This window comes from Neofelis nebulosa, chromosome 11, assembly GCF_028018385.1.
Source record: "Neofelis nebulosa isolate mNeoNeb1 chromosome 11, mNeoNeb1.pri, whole genome shotgun sequence".
In the NCBI taxonomy this organism is placed as follows: domain Eukaryota; kingdom Metazoa; phylum Chordata; class Mammalia; order Carnivora; family Felidae; genus Neofelis; species Neofelis nebulosa.
Window position 1 is genome coordinate 12,193,817 of NC_080792.1, and position 24,556 is coordinate 12,218,372.

General features: G+C 38.4%; 1 long non-coding RNA gene across 2 annotated transcripts; it reads right to left on the minus strand.

Annotated features, from left to right (window-relative positions):
* Positions 1-270: 270 nt before the first annotated feature.
* Positions 271-16,994, minus strand: LOC131489758 (uncharacterized). Of its 2 annotated transcripts, XR_009250719.1 has the most exons (7): positions 16,751-16,994; positions 16,502-16,590; positions 8,984-9,125; positions 8,429-8,508; positions 8,118-8,272; positions 961-1,154; positions 271-873 (listed from the first exon to the last, which is right to left on the minus strand). It is a non-coding gene; the product is annotated as an uncharacterized LOC131489758 (long non-coding RNA). The 2 variants fall into 2 exon arrangements; XR_009250720.1 differs by lacking the exon at positions 8,429-8,508.
* Positions 16,995-24,556: the final 7,562 nt, after the last annotated feature.

Genomic DNA, 24,556 nt, shown 5'->3' on the forward strand with positions numbered 1-24,556 from the left:
TTTTCATAGAAACCTTTAAGATCATTTTGGAACACTAGTCGTAGTTGATACACCTGACTTTTCAAGTCAACACTCATTTGGTTTTTTCAAACAAACATGTTCCCATTTTAAAATGCCAAATGATTTGGACACATCTTTATCTCTTAGCTTAGTCACATGGAAAAATGTTTAAATAAAACCTGATCGATTCTTGGGCTGCTGTGGCAGTTGTTGAGATTGGTGTCAACACAAAGGAAACTTTTTTTTTAATGCACTGAGAGAAGTATTTATTCTTCCTATGGCAGGATGAGTATACATGGGGGTTGCTCTCTTTCCCGGGGAGTATCCAAGTCTCTCCAACCATTTGTGGCATGCTGAGTAAAAGCGTTATGGTGCTGTTTGTTCACACATGATTATTTGTTCTACAGCCGGTGAGATCTTATTGTCCAAAATAATTGTTTCAAAGGAGGTGTACTTTTCCCATTACAGAAACGAAGCGATCAAAGCTTAAAAGATCTAAGGACACACAATTCTGTCAGGACAGGAACAACAATGACAATGGTAAGAATAGTTTATGTTGAACACTTAGTACCAGGCCCTGAATGAGCCCTTCGGTAGGTTAGCTCATTTCGTCTTTGTAACAATGAACATAGGAAGGATGTCCTATCGCCCCATTTATAGACTGGAAACTGAGGCACAGAGGGTGAAGGTCCTTGCCCAAAGTCAAGCCTCAGATGAGCCCAGGCAGTCTGGCTCTAAAGCCCGTGAGTGTTTCCTTTCACACTTTTACTCATGAACAAGAGGCCTCTCCTTTTGCAATGAACATGTAGAGAAGAGAGCCAGGTTTCGCTGAGAAGGGTATCGGATCCTCCAATATCATTATCCTTCATCACACTGCAACAAAAAATAGAAACACTGGCACCAAAGTGCTGGCCTGTTTTTAAATCCCAAAAGGCAGATGGTTATTTTTAATACACTGACCTAATTGCGTGTGGTGATCCAAGGTCAGCGTAAAACTCCAGAGAGAGCCTGAAGTATCACCTGAGTTTATGTCGGGCAGAGGGAGAACAGAATCATCTTAAATGGCATTTCTTGATTTGAGGTTTCATTCCTCACCCAGAGCCATCACATTCTATCAGAGCGGACTCACAGTCTTTGGTTAGGGGTGAGGACGCCTGGTGGGGGTGGGGTGAAGGAAGAGACTGGGTTAGTATGGAAACACACCACCTTTCCAGAAGCATGCCGGCACCTGCAGTTAGCATTCGGCAACAGCAGAATCAGAGCGGTATTCTGTATTATTTCTAGAGTGTCACAATGTGATAATAACATGCACTTTGGATTATGTCAGTAGGGCCATGTCATAAACGACTATATTCCCTGGTACCGGGAATTGGGTATGAAGTGTAACTTGCATGAGTTTGAGAGGTAACTGTTGGCAATCTTTCTAAGCCCAGTTCCGCACAGATAAAGAGGGGGGCTTCTGAGTCCGTCTGACTCCCCAAGGCAGAGAGTTACGGTTCTAGTTGACACGGAAACACAGTACCTCAGATACAAAATATGAAAACTAGAAGAAGGATGGCTGACATATTTTTGGTCATATTTTATGACATTTTTTAAATGTTTTGTCTCATTAAGTACTCATAATGACCTTATCATATCTCTGGGACCCTGAAACCCAGCGTACAACCTGGAACTTTTGCCTCTGTTATCATAGGATGCAAATAACACTATAGAACTGAACTGACTCTTGTAATTATGATAATATTGGAAAATGCATTGGGCTCTACTCCTTGGAGCAGCAAAACCACGTCTCCACGCATGAGACCTACACTGGTGTGGATTTCAGGGTGATGAGATCCCAAGGGCACTTATGTTTGTTCGCTCTGTAGTTGTTATTGCTTATTTTAGTATATGGATCGGAAAGAAAGAGAGCGAAAAAAAATCAAATGATGGAGTAAGGAGATAAGTCATAGTTATCTGATTTCATGTTTAACAGTATCAATAAAATTTTCCTGGGAATCTGGAAGCATTAGCAACAGACGGCATTCTGGTGTGAGAATTAGAAAATCATTTCTTTAAAAAAAAAAAAGAAAAAAGAAAATCATTTCTGAGGAAGCATTGAGATGTGGTCTGCAGCAGAGGTCAGCAGACACGTTTGTAAATTGCCAGAGAGAGGACGTTTCACCCGGTGGGGCATACCCTTTCTGTTGTAGCTAGTCAGCTCTGCCATAGACAACACATAAATGAATGGAAATGGCCTTGTTCCGATAAAACGTCCTTTATACAAACAGTCAGAATGCTAGATTTGATCCTCAGGACAGAGAACACCAACCATGGTTTAGAGCGAGAGCACAGACTCAAGCCTTGATGTGCCCAAACCTGGCATTACATGATAGTCAATGCAGGAAGAAGCTTCAGGGATGGATCCAACTTAGAAGCTGGGGCCCCAACTTAAGTGGGGCCAACTTAGAAGCTGGGTTGTAGGTTAGCAAGACAAAGAAGAAGAGTATCTAAATATGTGTAAGCCAGCCACAGGGGATGGTCATCCCAACGATATGGGCATATAATACACGACAATGTGGGATATGCCAGGTACACAGCATAAATTTATGAGACATTATAGTTGAATTCCATATTCACGTACTTAAGGCCAACCCCCCAGTGAGAAAAGTGGAAGAATACACGGTCCAACACATCTGCTCGTGACTGTTTATGCTTTATGCTTTGTGTATATAGCAGGCGACGTTATTTTACAAGATTCCACTTACCTTTGATTCATAGCTCTAACTGTCGGTAATTGATTGTATCGAGTGAGCCAGAATTTGTTTCTATTCGACTGCTACCTAATCAACCTAACCCACATTAGCAGTCTTTCAAATGTTTGAAGGACATTACCATGAACGTTTTCCCTGGGTTTCTCTCCTTTGGCAAACTAGACTTCCCTCCCTTCCTTTGGATGTATACAATGGAATGGAGATTGTACGTACCCATGATTTTCAGGATGCCCACAAATATGCAGATACACCCCTACAATAAAGTAGACTTCCATGGGTCTCTATTAGGGATCATTATTATGTTCATAATAATTAACATGCAACCATACATGATATGTGTTAATAAATTATGTATATAAATAACTAATATCCCTTCCTTTTGCAGTGTAACTTGTCCTCTTTCTCAACCAAATATGATACTTTGTCAGAACGAAGAAATACATAGGCAAGCGTGAGGCATGACAGAAGGAGTAGTCCGGGCTTACAGGTGTGTGTGAGAGTATGAACCAAAAAGTCAGAGGATGTCGTGGGGAGTTATATCTTTATTTAAAATAAATAGCTCCTAGGGGCGCCTGGGTGGCGCAGTCGGTTAAGTGTCCGACTTCAGCCAGGTCACTATCTCGCGGTCCGTGAGTTCGAGCCCCGCGTCGGGCTCTGGGCTGATGGCTCGGAGCCTGGAGCCTGTTTCCGATTCTGTGTCTCCCTCTCTCTCTGCCCCTCCCCCGTTCATGCTCTGTCTCTCTCTGTCCCAAAAATAAATAAAAAAAACGTTGAAAAAAAAATTAAAAAAAAATAAAATAAAATAAATAGCTCCTAAATGGTGCTGTATACGTGGCAGGTGTTCAGAACACATTTTTTTTTTTTTGAGTTTCAGAGAGGGCTCAAGTGAGTGAGGGGCAGAGAGAGAGAGAGACAGAGAGAGAGAGGAGATAGAGAAAGAGAAGCAGAGCTCACACAGGGCCTGCATTTTACCCAAAAACGGGGATCGTGCTCACCCAATGTGGGACTTGAACTCACGAACTGTGAGATCAAGATGTGAACCGAAGTCAGATGCCTAATGACTGAGCCACCCAAGTGCCCCAGGAAGTTCTAAGCACACATTTTTAATGATTAACTAATTAGTAATAATACATTTAATAGCATTAATAGGCACTGACACCTCTACTTACTAACAGGCCACAAGAACTCAACGCCCACTTTTCAGAACCTCTCCAATCAAGTTGGATATTGACTAAATAGATGTGTTGGGGGGAAGAAACATGCTTGTGAATTATCCCATGCATGGTTCCTGTTGATTTTATTTTGTTTTATTTATTATTTATTTCCTTATTTATTTATTTTGCAATGTTTGAGGGTTTTTTGATGTTTATGTATTTTGAGAGAGAGAGAGAATGAATGTGAGTGGGGGAGGGACAAAGAGAAAGGGAGACAGAGAATCGCAAGCAGGCTCCCTGCCGTCAGCACAGAGCTTGCTGCGGGGCTCGATCTCATGAACCATGAGATGATGACCTGCACCAAAACCCAGAGTCGGACGTTAACCAACTGAGCCAGTGAAGCATTCCAATTCATGTTAATTTTAAAAGAGAAGATCATTGTTCAAGTTTTGCGAAATCATCATCTTCTCATAGGTTTCTACCACACACTTTTATAAATTCTCCAGGTCTCCGCCTTTTCTCCTTTACAAGCAATAGACGCCCTTCTCACAGTATCTCCGCTCTCTTACCAAGTCTCTAGCATCCTGTTCACTTTTCAAAGCCTTGATGCTATCTGACTTCCTCCTCAAGGCCTTTTTTGGCACGTTCCATCAGAATTAATTGTGTCTTCCTCAGCACTCCCATGGCAAAACTTGTATTTAGCAAATTAATTTTCTCACGGTTTACTTAGTTATTTATATGCTTATGTCCCCCACAAGGGTTTAAGTTCTCCATAGCGGTGACTATTTCTAACGCATCTTTGAACATTCACTGGGCCGGATTCAGGACCTTGTGCAAAGTGTGTGCTCAAACCAGGTTCACGGAATCCGATTGCAACCCGACATAGGATTTCAACATGATCACATTCCATGTTTGACTGTGGACATTTCGGCCACGAAAAGTGTGGCACAGGATGTATTTTCAAAAATTAAGCCAGTTAAAATTAATTTCCTTCTGAGAGTCATTTTAGAATTTCACAAGAGCCCGTGTGATAATTAGGGACACTCAGGAGTGTCACCAATCCTGGAGTTGCCAGTCACTGGGCCATCCAACATGACCCCCCGAAGCTGCTCTCAGGTGGCTATTAATTTCACTGACTGCAAAATGTGTCAAGGTTTATTAAGTGAAAATCTCATAAAGGTTTGAAAATAAAGTAGTGCTTATGCAGTACAGATAGTATGTGGTTCAGTTCCCTCCAGAAGAAGAGAATTAATAAACAAAGTAAAGCAGCAGTGTGTTTATTCTCAGGAGTGTCCTTCAAGGATGTTGATGGGAAGTATGGTGCACTTAATTCTTGCATTTAAGGGAAATACAGCATGAAGTGTATGTGAGAGCAGAGTCAATTGGAATCTTTTGGACTTGAAATAAGAAAGATGGCTCTGTGTTCACACATAAATTATACAGCAATCAATATTTTAATTTTAGCTCCGCTGAAATATAATTTTTCTTCTTATTATCCTTCATTTCCAATAGAGTCGGAGTGTTACTCAGGCCAAGTGGAATATGAAAGAGGGACTACCCCGAGGACCAAAGTCCTTTCCCTGAATCAAGGAGCCCTTGGAGGGAAGCCCTGGTGAGAAGAGGTCTTGAATTAGCCTGGGCTGGAGCTATTATGGTATGGAGAGAGGTAAAGGGTAACACTTCATTAAAGCTAAAAGGTGAAAAGCTGTGGATTTAATTGAATTAAATGACAGCACGCGTAGACAGAGTGAGAAAGCTTTCCCATAGAATCAGCGCTCTCTGGAGGGAGGGAGTTTAATTCTTCCTGTCATCAGGCTGAGGGAAAGTGTTAATTTCATTTGTCTCAAGGAGGGGAACGTATCTGGGAGGTGATAGGCATACGGTTTAGTGAAAGGAAGCTGGGGCTTTCTGAGATGCCTATGCACTTCGGAGAAAGGCCGCTCCAGTACGAACTCACAAGGATGAACTTAGCGGGCAGAGCCTGAAACAGGCTGAAGAATGTACCAGAGTAATGAGAATCGCTGCTGTTTTAGTCACATGGATAAACGTTTGCTCCCTCAGTCATGCCGTAGATTGGTTATAGATTGGCAGCGCAGATGGTCCAGTAGCTCTCACCCAGGGAGGCTGAACAAAGATTTTACCGTCCAGTTAGTCAGAGGAGCAGAGAGAGTATATATGAAAGAAGAAACGGAAAATTAAGCTTGTCCATGCTGTGAGATTCAGCGCACAACTCACTTAGGTTTCCGAAGCATACTTTTAGCTTGAAATGTCACTAAGAGTAGAGAATAAAAAAAGAAGCTTTCGACATGAGAATTATTTAAGCTAAGTCAAGAATCCAATACTGTTTTAATAGCCATTCAATTATGCCTTATTGCTCTGTCTGCTAAAAAGAAAAAGAACACGCAAAACACAATCCTTCCCATGATAAAAGGGCTTCTATTGTTTGGCCAAACATTTTCTAATTTGATGGCAGAATTTCCGCATTTCAAATACAGATATCCCCTGCTTTTCAAAAGTTCATATTATGCCCCTTTCCTTTTATGAAAGACCTACAGTAGGACCTGTTTTCACTATCGGAAAGAAACCTGATAGTGATTCACATTAAAACAAAACCAAACCAAAAAAGACGAAAAGCCAAAAGATATTCAGTGCTTGTTTGTGCCAAGCCCAAAAGAGGCAGTCTGCACCCCGGCAGCGAGAGTGACACCCCAGCTCCTCCCTCGTGAACTACACCCCTCATTTCTGCAAAAAGTCACCAGAGCTCTGAGCTGTCTCTGAGGGTGTGTGCTTTATCTGGATTTATTTTGTGCATCCATTGGCAAGATGCGTCCTAAGGCATCAGAAAAGCCCAAGATAGGTTATGCTTTGGGTCTAGGAATGCTAAAAAAAGTTTCCACATAAATTAATGGTAATTGCTTCTTGGCTTTTCACCATTTGGGCTTAGGAACAATTTCTTAGGAACACTCTGCTTTTAGATAGTGGGAGAAACCTGTAGGCACACAATACAATATTTTGAACTATCTCAATGGTATTCAAGTCCCAACATGCTCAGAAGGCCTCCTACATTTTAAACCAATTAATTTGATATAAATGAAAAAATGGGATGCATCGAGAAAATGAAAAATGTGCTAATGAGTGTCCACTATATTTGGAGAGGAGAAAGTGGGAATCTTGAAATAAAGTTATCGATACATGTGAGAGCTTTACTATGTCCCCCTCCACTGGATAGGATCCCAAATTGAAGCAAAACAAGAAATTAGTCATTCCCTCAAAGCGCAGCTCTGTATGTTTTCTTAAGTGGTGTATTCATTATATGATTTACGCCTTGATAAGTATAGTTGCAAGAGAGGACATCTGAAATATGTCCACATCACGAAGCTACACAGGGCTTTTCAATCAAACAATCATCATTATCACCATCACCTTTATCAGATAATGAAGTACCAGGTCTCATTCCTTGAAAATTATAAAATGTCTTCATTATATGTAACATTACACCAATATCTTGCCACATTAAAAGCGTATACAAACATGGGACTTTTAAGAAAGGGAGAACAGGATTTCATACACAGTAATTTAAATCCTTTTACTTCATATATTAATGATTCAAAGCCTATCAATAACATTTTCTGATATGAACAATGTGATTAAATAGACTTCATTAGTTTTGAAAGTGAAAACTTAGTGATTTGATATGAATGAGTTAAGGTTGAAATCTGGGTTAATATTGGTATTAGCTTTAAGAGCTACACTGTTTAGTTGTTTTTATTTATTTTTTATTTTTTTATTTTTTTATTTTTTTATTTTTTTTAAATTTTTTTTTTTTTCAACATTTTTTATTTATTTTTGGGACAGAGAGAGACAGAGCATGAACGGGGGAGGGGCAGAGAGAGAGGGAGACACAGAATCGGAAACAGGCTCCAGGCTCCGAGCCATCAGCCCAGAGCCTGACGCGGGGCTCGAACTCACGGACCGCGAGATCATGACCTGGCTGAAGTCGGACGCTTAACCGACTGCGCCACCCAGGCGCCCCTAGTTGTTTTTATTTTTTGACTAATGTAATTCTTTCTTTCTTCCCTGATGTTCATGCTTTTATAAATTTCCTTGATGTTCATGTTCTTATAAATTGTTTTCATCACAATCCTGAACCACCTGTTGTTCAATATTTGTAAAGAATCAACTTAGATACTGTTTCCACTTTGCTACTTACTTTTTGGAAGGCAAATGCAGAATCTGTGACTTTGTCATGGCCAGCAGTGGGAGTTCTGCATAAATCTATGAGATAATTTGTTCCTATTCTGCGGTAGTGTTATCTACAAAGCCATGTAATCCTTCTTTGTGGAATTTCTTTGCAATGCAAACCATCTGACATACAGAATAAGAGAGAATAGTTGTCAATCATTTATTAAATGTTACAAAGCTTAAATTCTTTCTAATGTTAGATATGCAATAAATATTAAAATCAATTCTAATATTTTCCTTCCACAACCCAATGCACTACATGCTGTGAAAGCACCCTACTTGGGAAATCATTATGTGGAGAGATGATCCATTTTCATTTGCTGTGAATAAATTCAACCTCAGAATTTCAGATATGGTACCTGTAATGACAATAATTTCATTAGCTGTTTTTTGCCACAGTTTCATTAATGCCTTAGGGCTTTATTGTTTCTCATTTCCTATCTAATAAGTTATCATGTTTCCCCATTATAAAGCTTTCTTTAAATAGAAAAGTAAAGTTTAAGATATAAAGTGTCATATATTTTTCTTGAAGTAATTTTTGAAAGCATTTACTTTTTAAAAAGAAAATAATACTTTAGTATGTGGGTTAAATTTTAAAACGTGACTTTTAAATGGATGTCCTTCGAATCTTTTGACTGTCCTTCCAAAGTGATCAAGAAGTTGTCTTCTTAAAAGGTAAGAATTCTGTAAGCGTAGGAGACATTTACTGAGCGCTCGTTTTTCTGAAAATTGCCAAGCCCCTAATCTTTATGGCTTAAAATGACGAAATCTGGCATAAACGTTTACAATATCTAATGTATCCTGTCCAAGATAGATTGGAGGAGGGACAGAGACCTGTTGCAAACATGGATGGATCTTCATCCTTACTCTGTGATTAAGATGAAGGGAAAAAAAATTCTTTCTCTCCCTTTCTCCATCTGGTGGCTATATAAGTCTCTGTGTTTCCTTGTATATGAATCTAATTTCAGGAAGACATCTACAGAGAAAGAGAGGGAAACAAAAATGTATAGAATTAATACAAAAAAAAAAGAGCTTTAAGAGTAAACATGGTAAGTTGACATGAGTTCATTCCCGAAAACAAAATGCATCTCCTAAACTCTGAGTTTGTGAAACTTTCTGATATCCTATTAATAAATCATTTCACTCCTCCCAAAGCATCCTTTCAATTTTTTTCCTTTTCCTTATGAACAATTAGGAATTCATTTCATTCTTTCTTAAATTTTGTACATCAACATTAGCAGTATTATGAACTCACTGTCACTCTCTTTTAGCATCTGGTAAATTAAAAAAAAACAAACAAACACCCAATTCTGTAAATAGTATCTTTCTGAACTACTATAAAGAGAAGAAAAAATAACCTTCATTGATTTAAATTTTCAATCATGTGTTATACACATTAAAAATAACACTCAATTTTGAGTCGATACATTATTTTCACTCCAAAACCTGTTAAAAAGTCACATTCTCAATAATTTTTCACTTTCTGCTTATGTGCACAAAACATACCTTAATTTTTTCTCAAAATTAGAAACTTAATTGCATGAACTTACGTTATTACTAAGCCGATTTAAAATTAATTGACACTTTTATTTTTTTTTATTAGGTTCTACTCAGAAAGATATATCTGAGTATGATCGCCTTGTCTTTGATTAAAACATGAATAATAAAGGTAACTAGCTCCCCCCAATTCTGACATGTTTCATTCCCAGAGGTTTTAAATTTTTCTAATGTTTATTTATTTTTGAGAGAGAGAGAGACAGAGCATGAGTTAGGGAGGAGCAGAGAGAGAGGGAGACACAGACGGTGAAGCAGGCTCCAGGCTCCAAGTTGTCAGCACAGAGCCTGACGCGGGGCTCGAACTCATGAACAGCGAGATCATGACTTGACCCCAAGTCAGACGCTTAACAGACTGGGCCACCCAGGCGCCCCCCCAGAGGTTTCAGTTGCTATCAATATGATATATTCTTATTATTTAGCTAGCTTAGGTATATATTTATGAATATGGGTACATGCAATATGTATTATTGGTTTGTATTTGGTTTGCATTATTTCCCTAGTATATTTACAATTCTATAGTTTGCTTAAGAGTATAGATGCTGGAGCTGGTGTACTTGGGTTTGAATTTCAGTTCTATTGGCTAGTAACTTGACACCTTCTTACATAGGTAACAGACAAGTTACATAAGTTTTGTATACCTCCATTTCCTTGCTTGCATAATGGGGATAAAAATAATAAACCGGACTGTTGATTTGCGGGGAGGGAATGAATTTAGTTAATATGTGGGGCGCCTGGGTGGCTCAGTCAGTTGAGTGTCTGACTTCGCTCAGGTCATGATCTCGCGGTCTGTGGGTTCGAGCCCCATGTCGGGCTCTGTGCTGACAGCTCAGAGCCTGGAGCCTGCTTCGGATTCTGTAACTCCCTCCCTCTCTCCCCCTCCCCCACTCGTGCTCTGTCTCTCTCTCTCTCTGTCAAAATTAAATAAACATTAAAATTTTTTTAAATCATACTTTAATTTAGTTAATATGTGTACCTATATGCACATAAAACTGTTTAGTTTAAATATTATTTTAAAAACTGTTATTACATTTTTTCAGTTAACTTTAAATATTTTTAGATTTTTTTCATGTAAGGCTATAGACTACCCTATTCTTTTTTTTTTTTAAGTTTATTTATTTTGAGAGAAAGAGAGAGAACATGAGTGGGGGAGAAGCAGGGAGGAAGGGAGAGAATTCCAAGCAGGTTCCATACTGTCAGTGCAGAGCCTGACATGGGGATCGAACACATGAACCATGAGATCGTGACCTGGGTCGAAACCAACGGTAGGAAGCTTAATCAACTGAGCCGCCTAGGGGCCCGAGATCATGACCTGAGTCAAAATCAAGAGTCAGAAGCTTAACTGACTGAGCCACCCAGGCACCCCACAGGCTACCCTGTTAGTCTTAATTAACACCTGATGGGTCATAATTTTGGATATACCATGAATGAATTGGCTATTCCCCAAATAATGAACTTTTAAAATACTCCCAGTATTGAATTATTATAAGCAACATTATTGACACTTTTCTGCATATCTCAGCGCTTTTTTTTTTCGTAGTATGGATACAAAATGAGTAGGGATGCTGTATATTGCAGTATGCACATTTCCAATTTCAGCAGGTTACAACCAAATTGCTCTTATAACTACAGATATTATTCCTTTTCTCCACAATCATCAACACTTGATATGAACTTTAAGCTTTTGGCAATCTCAGGAATTTTAATTTGTTGTTTTAATTGGCGTTTTCAATAAATAATGAATTTTATTATATTTTTGTGTTTTATTTATGGGTTTGTCATGCGTCCCTATTCCTGCCAACTTAACAATGGGATGCTTAGTTAGTCTTATTATTATGCAGGTTTTAGCTGTACATTTTGGACAATAATCCCCTATCTGCCATGTATGTTGCAAATTTTTGTTTCACAGTTTACTCCTTAATTTCTAAATTGATGATATTTTAAATAGAAGGTACACCTATTAATTTTAATATGTATATATATTTGCGGGTATGTCACAGTTATATGTGTACATGTATACATGCATATACCTAACTTTTATAATGTCTGAGTTATTGATGAAGAAGGGGAAAATGGTCTGTTGCTAAATTTAGTATCTTAAAATATCCAACATGATGATTTTTGCATTTATTATTGAGGCTATAGTGATCTAGAAAAATGAGAAAACAAAAATCTGTTTGATTCAGTAGGACTTCTAAATAAACAGGTTTCCAAAAACAACAACAACAACAACAAAATGTAGTCATGGATTGATTTTAGGATTTGCTTATGTCTATATCTTTATATTTTAAATGTAAATAGAAATCATCTAAGGTGTTGTGAAGAAGTCTCAAATAAAATGTCTGAATAAAATACATGTTCAAAGTAGAGATTTTTTTGCCCACATTGAACAGTAACAGAAGGAAAGTGTTAACATTTGCCTTAGGAAGTAAAAAATATGCCATATAAATGACAAATGTTGTAACCTTCACCTCTATTATGCTGGTCTTTCTTTTCCTTCTCCAGTCCTGCTAACTAAAGCACTAATTCAAATAGTGCTTTCCAGAATTATTAGAATATGATATGTGTAATAGTAGACATAAAAAATGCAAGCCTGCAACCGTTCCCTATTTTTTCTTAAAATGGTTGCTAACTAGTTTTTGTATGAAATATATTTTGAGTAACTGTATTAAATCATAAAAATAAGGATTTCAGACTTTGCATTAGAAGCAGGGTATACTAATCATATATGTACGAAGGAGTTTATTTTATGACCCTAAGCTGGCCCCAGCATCTTTTTGGCTCACTTTCATTGCTCTGTATTTGTGAAAAGAGGCATTTGAGACAAAATGTTCCTTACTCAATTGGGGCGCCTGGGTGGCTCAGTTGTTTAAGCATCTGACTTCGGTTCAAGTCATGATCTCATAGCTCATGGGTTCGAGCCCTACGTTGGGCTCTGTGCTGACAGCTCAGAGCCTAGAGCCTGCTTCGGATTGTACGTCTCCCTCTCTCTGCTCCTTCCCCAGCTCACACCCTCTCTCTCTCTCTCTCAAAAGTAAATAAACATTAAAAAAAACCTATTCAAATAAAAAAATTGTCCTTATGTAGATATTTTTTGGAAGGCAACTAAAATACCCATTTCATAATTATGATTCAATAAAGTCTGGAAAAATTGAGTTTTGCAGATACTAGGTTAGCGCTGAAAGAGTCATTTCTTGATTCATCCATTCATTCTTACTCTCCTCCATTCATTCATTTATACATTTAGAAGATACATACAATTGCTTAATTGGTGGGATGTTCTACAAAGGGACTTGGCAGTAAACAAGGCAGGTAAGGTCTCTAACTTCAGAGAACTTAGTCCAGACGGAGTGATCACCTTTAAATTAGTAACTAAACAGATAAACTCTCCCAGACAACAAGAAGAACGACAGAGATTCTGTCACCTCGGAGGAAGTACTTAAATTATTCCGGGGGATAGACACCTAAAAGATGTTCAAATAAGTCTGAAAGTGAAGGGGAAATTGTTCCCAGCAGAGGAAACAATGTGTGCCTCAGGCCTCAGATGGAAACAGCTTAGGAAGCAGGTGGCGCTCAGGAAAACACGTGGCTTCGGGACAGCGAGGGGAGGGACGGAGGGCGGTGAGAGACCCTAGCACATTTTAGCTGGAGCCCATCGGCAGGCTGCATTCTGGACTCCGTTGCTGTGCCAGGAGACATTGCAAACCATTGTAATATTTTAAGAAAGGAGGTAAAAGGATCGTATTTTCTTTTAAAGAATCGACCACGGTGGATTGGTGAGAAAGCTATTTATAGCAATGGTCTATGAATGACTTGGGCACTCTAATCCTAACTGCTTACTCTCATTTAACACTAAATTTTTATGTGCGAGGCAGTGTGTAAAGAAAATGTTTTGGTATTATTTCCACACGGTAACATTAAAAAAGACTGCTCGTATCACTTTTATGTATGGAGAAACTGAAGCCCAAGCGACACTAAATAATTTGCTCAAGGTCGTAACGCAGATAAGTGGACGAACTGGGAGAAAACAATAAACTGTCTTCAGAATTTTTGCTTTCAATCAGACATTATGCAGACCAGGACTTAGGTACAGAGATCATGGGCAGTAGATAATTTGAGAGGTGCTTATAGGTTGAATTCATTGATTGATCTATGGCATATGTGGAGTAAAGAGAAGAGTGTTCAAGTTTTTGTAGCTGGATGCATGGCAGTAACACAGATGGAGAGAAGAAACATTAACGCAAATGTAGCTTTTAAAGAAAATTATGAATTATAAATTAGGGATTGGGTTGCCAGTGAGATACCAAGGAACAGTGCATACCCGACGCAGTTGGCCACCACATTCTGCTAGTCAGAAGGGAAGACTTTCCTCAAGGTAACAACTTGGAATGATGGATGTAGAGATGCCTCTTTGTATCTCTAGGCACAGTTGAGCTAAAAGAGTGCAAAGAGACAAATGGAAAAGACCTGGGTTTTGCAAGGAAGAAAGAGCAGCCAAAATGCTCTAGTGACATGGAAACAAGTTAGAATGGAACCAGGAAAGTGACTGTCACCTGTGCCGTGTCAAGAGAGTGTTTAAAGAAAAGTGTGAGTGGTCAGCTCTGTCAGAATTTCCAGTATTATGATGTTTAAAGATTTAGTAATGCAGGAGTTACTGGTACCAGATTAGGAGTGATTAGGGGCAGGAACGGAAGGAGTTGGGAGAGAGGAAGTACTATCAAATAATGTAAGCCATTAGTTTAAGAAATTTGCTGTAAAGGCGCAGAAAGACATAGAATAGACGGCTGAAGGCAATTCTGGGGTATGGGGTGTTGCATTTTGTTTCCCTTTAAAACAAGAAAAACTTGGGGCACCTGGGTGGCTCAGTCGGTTCAGTGTCCAACTTCACCTCAGGTCATGATCTCATAGTTCATGAGTTCAAGCCCCATATCAGGCTCTGTGCTGACAGCTCAGAGCCTGGAGCCTGTTTCAGATTCTGTGTCTCCCTCTCTCTGCCCTTCCCCCCAATCATGCTCTGTCTCTCTTTCTCTCTCTCTCTCTCTCAAAAGTAAATAAACATTAAAACAATAGAAATAAAATATGAAAGTCCCTTTAAAAATAAAATAAAACAAGAAAAACTTATGCACGTTGCATGTCTTAGATTAAAATAGGAGAAAAGAGGAATTTAAGGATATGGGAGAGACATCATAACAGAGGAAGAATTTCTTGAGAATCTGGGGGGTGGGGAGGTAATGGCAATCCAGAGCATGGTGTGAGGAACCATGTATAATATTGGATTTTTAGACATGTGAATTATGTTTATGTTCATAAATCCAAACAGAAGTATATGATGGGTGCCCATGGGTTAAAAAACAAAGTTGAGCAAGAAAGGGACTATGGAACAAAATTATGAGAAAAGTAAACAAGATGTGGAGAAAAATAGGGGAAAAAAAAGTGGAGAGAAGAGGATAGAGGCACCTGGGCGGCTCAAGTTGGTTGGCCATCTGACTCTTGATTTCAGCTCTGGTCATGATCTTGCTGTCATGGGATCGAGCCCCATGTCAGGCTCCACGCACGGAGCCTGCTTGGGATTCTCTCTCCCTCTCTCTCTGCCCCTCCCCCACTTGTTCTCTCTTTCTCTCTCTCTCTCTCAAATACACAAATAAACATTTTTAAAAAAGAAAAGAAAAGAGGGATAGGTAAAAGGCCAATGGAAAAAAAGAAAATTGGTGGGACTAGATATACACTTATTCACATAGTGTTGGCTATTATTAATGCCTCAGTGCTACTGTGCCATCAGTGTGTGTTAATTAATGTATTTTACTAACATGTGTACATTTTTTCCCACAAAATCATCGGCTGGGGGAAGAACTCATATTCAAATTCTCACAAAGCACATACTATAGTGGTGACCTCTCAACCCCTTCATTTTGAAAAGACAATGCGCATTTGGGAAAATTTATATTGGTCTTTAGGCATCCTGTTTAAAAACACACAAGTTTTTGGTGCGTACAGAGTCGATTGTCTTATGCCTAAAAAGTAAACAAATAGATGTTAACTAAGTTTGAGTAATTACTCTTGGGACGTATTGGAACGTAGCTGGGCTGCACAATAACGAGTGTCGGATGTCATTATGAACAGGCCTGGTGGCAGTCGCTTAAAATGCAATATACAGAATAGTTATCAGGTAGGTGGCGATCACACATGAATGTCTCCAAGATGCCTAGGAGAAAAACACTGATTTCATCCTGATGCAAACTTGGGTCCCTGTGACTTGGGGAGATATCTCTGGGAACAAAAATATACACATCTCCAAAAATGCCATAGCTCAATTAATTAACTTATTTTCTAATTAACATGTTTATTTCAGCTCAAGTTAGTTAACATATAGTGTGGTATTGGTTTCAGGAGTAGAACCCAATGATTCATCACTTCCATACGACACCCCGCGCTCATCCCAACAAGTGCCCTCCTTAATGCCCATCACCCATCTGACCCATCCCCCACCCACTTGCCTTCCAGCAGCCCTCAGTTTGTTCTCTATATTTAGGAGTCTCTTATGGTTTGCCTTCCTCTCTGTTTTTATTTTATGTCTTAATTAGTTCACAAGCAAGTAAAGCTGACACAGAAATCTTGAGTCCTTTAAGGACTCAAAAGTGGGTTTAGTGATGAAAAACCACTGATGTTGCGCAGGCTTAGGGATAATTTTGTCAAACACGAATGGGACCGCGGTATTTCCAAATTGAACTTTGTTTTATATCAGTGTGATCCCATAAGTAATCAAAGTAACAAAAGTCCACTTATGTGATAACTACTCACCTAGCGCCCAGCGTGCGGTAGGGTCTCTTCTAGGAGCTGCGGCAACGCTGGCGAACGATGCAGGGTGAACTGCCCTCTCCAGCTTTCACCTGAGAGGACCCCAAATTGCTTAGTAAATACTGCACAAGGCCTGTGACTCTCATCCCTATTCCCATACAGGTCCAAAATTCTGTTTGCCCCCAAACGGACCTCTTCTATTTTGTATATGATTTCCAATTGTGAAAACAGGAAGTTCATGAAGGAACTTACATCTGAGGCTTATGCAAATCCAGTGCTAGCCCAGAGCTCCTTCAGGACTGGAGGGGGCTCCATTCTGCCTCTACCTCCTCTCTCTCTTAGTATTACAGCAAGGACTTGATTTGGAGCCACCAGTACTCCATCAATACTAGAGTCCCGGTAAAGCTTTTCTCTTTGAGTTGGCAAAAGTCACTTCCTTACTATGTTCTTACTTGGCCTTTTTCTCTGTGCTGACCAGGCAGGGAGAGGTCTCCGGGGTTCCTACCTCTTCCTATGATGACAATTGATCCACGGGGTCAGAGCCCCACCATTGTGATTTCACTTAACCTTGATTACCTCTAAAGTCTCTATCTCTGAATACAGTCACATTGGGGGTTAGTACGTCCTCAACATGTGAATTTTAGAAGGGACAAAACTCAGTACAAAATGCGTAGTGATCAACTGTGAGTGATTTTGCTAACTAGAGAAATCTTTTTTTTTTTTTTTAACGTTTTATTTATTTTTGAGACAGAGAGAGACAGAGCATGAACGGGGGAGGAGCAGAGAGAGAGGGAGACACAGAATTGGAAGCAGACTCCAGGGTCTGAGCCATCAGCCCAGAGCCCGATGCGGGGCTCGAACTCACGGACCGCGGGATCGTGACCTGAGCTGAAGTCGGACGCTTAACTGACTGAGCCACCCAGGCGCCCCTAGAGAAATCTTTTAATAATATTTTTCAATGTTCAATTTGAAATGAAAATGTGCCTAGACAGGTGTGTATGAAGCTAGTTCTGTTAATAGGGAAACAAACTCAAGTTATCAACTAGTGTATTTTCAATGCTCAGTGTTTTTTTTAATGTTTATTTATTTGTTTTGAGAGAGAGAGAGCATGAGCAAGGAGGAGACAGAGAGGGAGAGAGAGAATCCCAAGCAAGATCCTTGCTGACAGTGCAGAGTCCGATGTAGGGCTCCATCCCACAAACTTGTGAGATCATGGCTTGAGCCAAAATGCAGAATCGGACACTTAACTGACTGAGCCACCCAAGCACCTCAATGTTCAGTATTAAAAAAAAAAAAAAAGAAAAAAATCTTTTAGGAAAATGACTCTTTGAATTTCAAAAAACAAAATTCCAGGTAAAAAAAATAGATAAGAAAACAATGCAGTATAAAAAGAAAAATAATCTCAGAAGTAGTTTCAAGAAGGAGGCTGAGAACCAGGAAACCTAAATCACAAATTTTAATTCTAATAATGTAAAACACATTAGGAATGCTATATATCAATACAATAGGTGAAAAAAAAATAATAACACCTACAGTAACAGGTAAAACTCGATTTCAACCAAGGACATATGTTCCAGAAAACATTAATTTGAAGTAGGAAAAGGCCAATATTTCTTCAAGGAGTTTGGCCTATTTGCCATATTCTGTATATTCATTTTATTGTCACACAGAACATCGGTACTTTAAAATTCATAAGAGTGAGGTTAAATTATCTTTTGTTTCAGAATGATATTCTTATTTGCTCCATCAGCAACAAGTGGGGTCACCTTGTTAATCACCTTTGGAAACTTTGACTTTTATCACCAAACATTCATTTTGTTTATGTTCTCTTCGATTATGTCTTGTTTTTTGTTTTGTTTTGTTTTATTTCTAGTGGAACAAGTTTGAGCTTAACAGCTTTGAGAAGGGCGATCGTGTCTCTTTGGAGAGCCATCAGGAAACCCTTCATGCTGTCAGGACTTGGGTATATGAGAAAAGGTGCAAACTATTCTCTCCGCTTTAGAAATTTCAAGGCTGTCATTGCCGCAGAGTCTCTGGTTACTGTCGATCTTTGATATTAGAAGTAAAGTCCATTAGCTAAACCTGGTTCTCTCTTCCCAGCACATTCTGTACAGTATCGAGGCTGGGGCTGGTGATAGAGTAGTTCTACCAAATATAAATAAACTGCACCCAATTTTAAATTTAGAAATGTTATGATAATGTATACATTACTTCTTTATATTTACATGAGATGAGCAGGATCTACAGAGATTTTATATTCGTAGAGAAATTTATAATTAAAGAGGCTATTGCACATGTGATTGCTGTTAATGTAATATGCGTTTTCTCCTGCAAAAGTAACCTACATCAATAATTTGTGAGTTTTCAGGCAATATACACAAAACAAAGACTACCATATTCTTGAATAGCACATATAATAGAAATGATAACATTTACAACCTGAACGTTTTCTAGCTTTATCACATATTTATCACTGTGTCCCATGATGAAGTTATCACATCCTGTGCTGCACGCACATCATCAGCTGTCTTCACTTTATCCTTTATTTTTTCATTCATTTATTCATTGTTGGTCAGGCTCCTTTTCAGTGATTTCAGAGAATTCCGAATCGCTGCATTAGTAATATAGACTCTCATTGACTATATGTAAAGGAGAGCTAACAAAGATCCCTGTCAAGTGCCTGATGACAGGGCAGTACAGTACCTTTCACTGGCCAACAGGTAAGAGAATGGAAATGTCTGGAAGAAATGAGCTTTAGCTGATTCTGATCTTTCTCTGAGGGCTCCTGGGGTGCTGTCTCTATCGTGCTTGCGGTTGATGACTTCTTTTATCAGGAAATTCAACACCCTCAGTGAAGAGAGTTTACAGTCCCATGAGACCAAGCTGCACTACTAATCCTCAGTTAGTGCCTGTGGCAGGGGGGGAGCCATTTAGCCATATAACTCCTACTCTTACACAGGCTTCCCTATACATCATACAACAGAACTCACAGTGAGATGGGAATGTTGCTAAGCTAAAAAAGACAGAACGTAGCAAAGGCATTAATTTTTATGTCATTACCAAAAAAAACAAAATGTACTGCCTATCTAAAAACATTAGCTACTGGAAGAATATGGAGTTATTAAAAGTCTCAGTAAATACAAATATAACAGGGAGCCACTGGAAATATTGGTGCGTATATTCCAGTCTGAATTTTTTGTGTGTTCTATAATTTTTATCACAAATTACATATATACGTGTGTGTGTGTGTTCTATAATTATATCACAAATTACATATACATATGTGTGTATATATATATACATATATACGTATATATATGCATATATACATATATATACGTATATATATATACATATATATATATATATATATATAAAATCATACTCAACACATCGCCAAAATACTAATTTTAAAGCTTAACTAAGGCACAAATGAAAGGCTGTAGAATGGAGAATTCCAAAAATATGGGGGGGAAAATATCTCCAAGGAGAAAATTCAGTTCTACCTGTTGCTAACAGCAGTTGATCAGACTTTTAGTTTGTTTAGTTTTTTTTTTTTCCCCCAACTCAACCTTAATGGTGTCATTTTGGACTTTCGCTATTATTGTTGCAGCTGCCTTGATTTCTCCTCTGCATTATAATTACCACTAAAGGAAATGGGAGGTGGTAAAGCACTATTCTGTCTAATCTCCTTTGATTTTCTTCTTCAGAACTTATTTTTCCCCTTTAAACCCTTGTTCCACATACTTTATTTGTGTTACCGCACAAGCTGTGGGACATAATAAGCAGCATTTTAGCACCATTCTGTTCTTTACTCATGGTGTATAAATCACAGCAGAGTTGCTAACAGCTTGTGACTGACAATCTTCCTTGATAGACAATCTGTGATCCTTTCAGCCTTTTACTAATAAGCTCATTAGGCGAGAATGGCTAGAAATCCTTTCTGGGATATAGCAATGAACCGCAGCAAATTCAGTGCATGTCTGACCACTCAAACTTTAGAGAATCAATCTTTCCTCAATCAAAACTTTGTCAAGTCCTGCTGAATGTCTGCTGAAGGTTACTGATTTTTTTTTAATAGAAGTTTGTCAGAAAAATCAAGGAAGCTTTCCGATCTAATATAAGTCAAGAGGAAATTTTTCTGAAGCGTTGTTGTTGTTTTCTTTTAATTTTTGTGAATCAACATCTGAAAAATGTTCATCAAGTGCTCAAAGTTGTCATGACTTTCAAATTGAGAATCTGCGGCTCAGTAATGCAGAGACCAAAGAAGATAAGAAACAGGGTTTGATGAAGATATTCAGATTTATATTATTTATTAGGTTCATGTGTATCTTGTAATGAATAGGGAAAAGTTTGCTGAAAATTACATAATTACAATGAGAAGAACTTATGTTTTATGCACATTAGTTCATGATAAATTAATATCCTTTTATTGAAAATATATCAATGTAAAGTTTATGCACTCATATGTGGATATAATACAATTATATTATATACATATTTTTTAACTAAATCTTATTCTGAGATTCATACCACATACTACAAAATAAAAATCTAGTCCCAGTTTTATCACTGGACCACATTAGTTGAAATCTACCTCTGACATGAATGATTTTCTATGGTATTTTATTTTTTTGACATTACAAAAACAGGACTGATAGAAGCTGTCAGAAAATGCACAAAGGTTATTCTTCTCCCCATTAATGGAGTGACTCAAATCTGTAGAATTTTGAGAAAATACAGATCAGGAACCAAAGTAGCTAAAAATGAAGGAAGTTTAATGTTAGGGGGGAATCCAAGAAAGGGCTAGCAGTTAACTAATTAGAACTAGAAATCCTATAAGTCTGAAAAACTAGAAATCCTAAGTCCTATAAGTCTTTTTCATATTTAATTTGATTGGAATAGCATTTTAATATAATATTGATGGTCATGTTACATGATGATCTATAGTGTTCTAAGCTAATTGATATTGATAATTAACCCATTAATACATGGATTGGAAGAAGATAAATCTAAAAAGAAAATATAATACTGTTATATGTTCAAGTGTTTTTTAATCAAGAAAAAAACCAAATAAAACTAAATTAAAACTAAAACATCCATTTGAAAAAAAAATAACAAATTCAAATATGTATTAAGGTAGCAAGTAGTAAGCATTGTTCAACTTTTTAAGTATTTGAGAAATTATAAATATTTTACAAATGTAACCCATTCTATTAAGACCAGAGGTGGTAAGTCTTACATTTGTACGGTTTCAAAAGTAAATGTCAGGTGAACCCTCTGTTTGAAATTCTAATTCTTATCAATCTCACAAGTAGAAATATTCCCCGACAGAAATGAATCAGTAAAGAGGACTTATCAATTGGAAGACAGAATTCCTAACCACACAAGTCCATTGTCAAGGTGACCTGACTTCATGAGATTGATGTTCTACTTCGCCTACCTACTCCAATTAATATTCAAATTGCCTATACAATCAGGCTTGGACATGATATTAAGCCTCTCACCACCCCTGTTATTTGCATAGTTTTGGCAAGATTTCTGCCTGCAAATAACTAAAAACACAATATTAATCTGTAATCTTACCAAACTCCAATAAATTATTGGGTCACAAATTACTAAAGTGATTGCAATTTCCTCTCATTTTTATTTTTCTCCAGGGACTATACAGGCACAGTTAATTACTAAGTCACTATTATTTACAATGATGTTAAGACATTTTATGGCATAATAAATATAGTCTAAAATTCCATTTAGGAACACATATTACTTCTAAACACATAAATATTGTTTTATTTTTATCATTTTATTATAATTCTAATTAAGTAAATACTACCTAATGTCAAGGTAATTGGTTGTATGAACTACAAGCATAGTAGTGGTAAAGCCCCTGGAGTTCACATAAAACAAATCTTATGAAAATTGATTAAAGCTGACAGATCACTACCAGAAGAAATAAACTTAATTTAGTCAACAAACTAGGAATAAAGACTAAAGGAAAAATCAACAAAGTTAAAATCATTATGACTTATTGCTGTATAGAATCTTTCCAAGTCTACTACTGAATGCGAATTTAATACTTAGTGCCACGTAAGAAAATGATATGCTCTTACTCTGAGACTCAAAACTGTTGCATTTCTTCTGGTAGAACAAAAAACCTACAAGAAATGGAGAGAATACACAGAAGAGAAAACTTGATAGACACTGCTTTGCACCAACTAGCTTCATACAATGAAAAAGTAAGTTGGACACACATCTCTCTGTGTCTCTCTCTTTCTTCCCTTCCCCCAACCCCATCTCCTGCCCCCTTATTGAGAAAGTATTCCTTCCTAAATTTTGCAAGGAAAGTCAAGGAAGAACATTTTTTTTAATGTTTATTTATTTTTGAGACAGATAATGAGAGAGACAGTGCAGGAGACGGACAGAGAGAGGGAGACAGAGAATCCCGAGCAGGCTCTGTGCTGTCATCTCAGAGTTCCATGCAAGGCTCGAACCCACAAACTGTGAGATCATGACCTGAGCCTAAATCAAGAGTCAGCTGCTTAACCTACTGAGCCACCCAGGCACCCCAAGGAAGAACGTTCTTAAAGGTGCCACTCACTCTCCCACAATCCTACTAACAAAAAATAAAAATAAGTTAAAACTCTATTTTTAACAAATAAGTACATACACAGTTACCGTTACCATACTTTTGAGTTTCATGAAACAGAAGAATCCAGACTTGAGCGAGGAAATAGCCTGAGGACAAGTGTGAAAATATTCAGTCTTCAAACAGAAAACGCACGACCCTGAATTTGGGTGTCATGATCCTAAAAGACTTAGACCCAAGGCATGAACACAACTGAGTGACTCTGGAAGAACCCGACAAAAAACTAAGGCAACTCAAGTGGACGCTAAATAACTAGAATATGCGGAGGTAAAGGTAGCAGGGGCTAGACACGTACTTCTCCTCCCTTCTTACCTGCTCTCCAGGAAATGGATGGTGCAGGAATGGAAGCTGCTCGAAGGAGACAGTTGAGGCAGGGGATCCTCTGCCGGCAGCCATTAGGTAAACCGGGAGGAAACAACTGCAAATCACACAATGTGGATAAGGATTTGTATTCAAAATACATCAAGAACTCTTTCTGCTCAAGAACTAGAGGACATCCAGCCCAAATGTACTTTAAAAGTGCTCTTTTTTGGGGGCGCCTGGGTGGCTCAGTCGGTCGAGTGACTTCAGCTCAGGTCATGATCTTGTGGTTCGTGAGTGCAAGCCCCGCTTCAGGCTCTGTGCTGACAGCTCAGAGCCTGGAGCCTGCTTGGGATTCTGTGTCTCCCTCTCTCTCTCTCTCTCTCTCTCTCTCTGCCCCTCCTTGCTCTCTCTTTCTCTCTCTCTCTCTCAAAAATAAATAAACCATTAAAAAATTAAAATTTGGAACCCAATAGATTGAGGGGCACCTGGGTGGCTCTGTCAGTTAAGCATTCCACTTAAGCTCAGGTCATAATCTCATAGTTCATGAGTTTGAGTCCCGCATTGGGCTCTGTGCTGACAGCTCAGAGCACGGAGCCTTCTTTGGATTCTGTGTCTCTCTCTTTCTCTGCCCCTCCCCTGCTCATGTTCTCTCTCTCTCAAAAATAAATAAACATTTAAAAAAAACGTGCTTTTAAAGAATTTCACCATCAGGGTGCCTGGGTGGCTAAGTCTGTTAGGTGTCCAACTTTGACTTGGTCTCAGGTCACGATCTTGCAGTTCTCAAGTCCTAGCACCACGTCAGGCTCCGTGCTGGCAGTGCTGAGCCACTTTGGATCTTCTGTTCCCCTTTGTCTCTGCCTCTCTTCTGTGTTCTCCCTCTCTCTTCTCTCCCCCCTCTTCTTTCAAAAATAAATATACATTAAAAAATAAAATAAAATAAAATAAAATAAAATAAAATAAAATAATGAAGAATGTCATCATCATTAGTCATTAGGGAAGTGAATATTAAAGCCACAGTGAGATGCTATTTTACACCCACTAGAATGGCAATCATGCAAAGAAAGAAAACAAATATTGACTAAGATATGGATAAACAGAAACCTTCC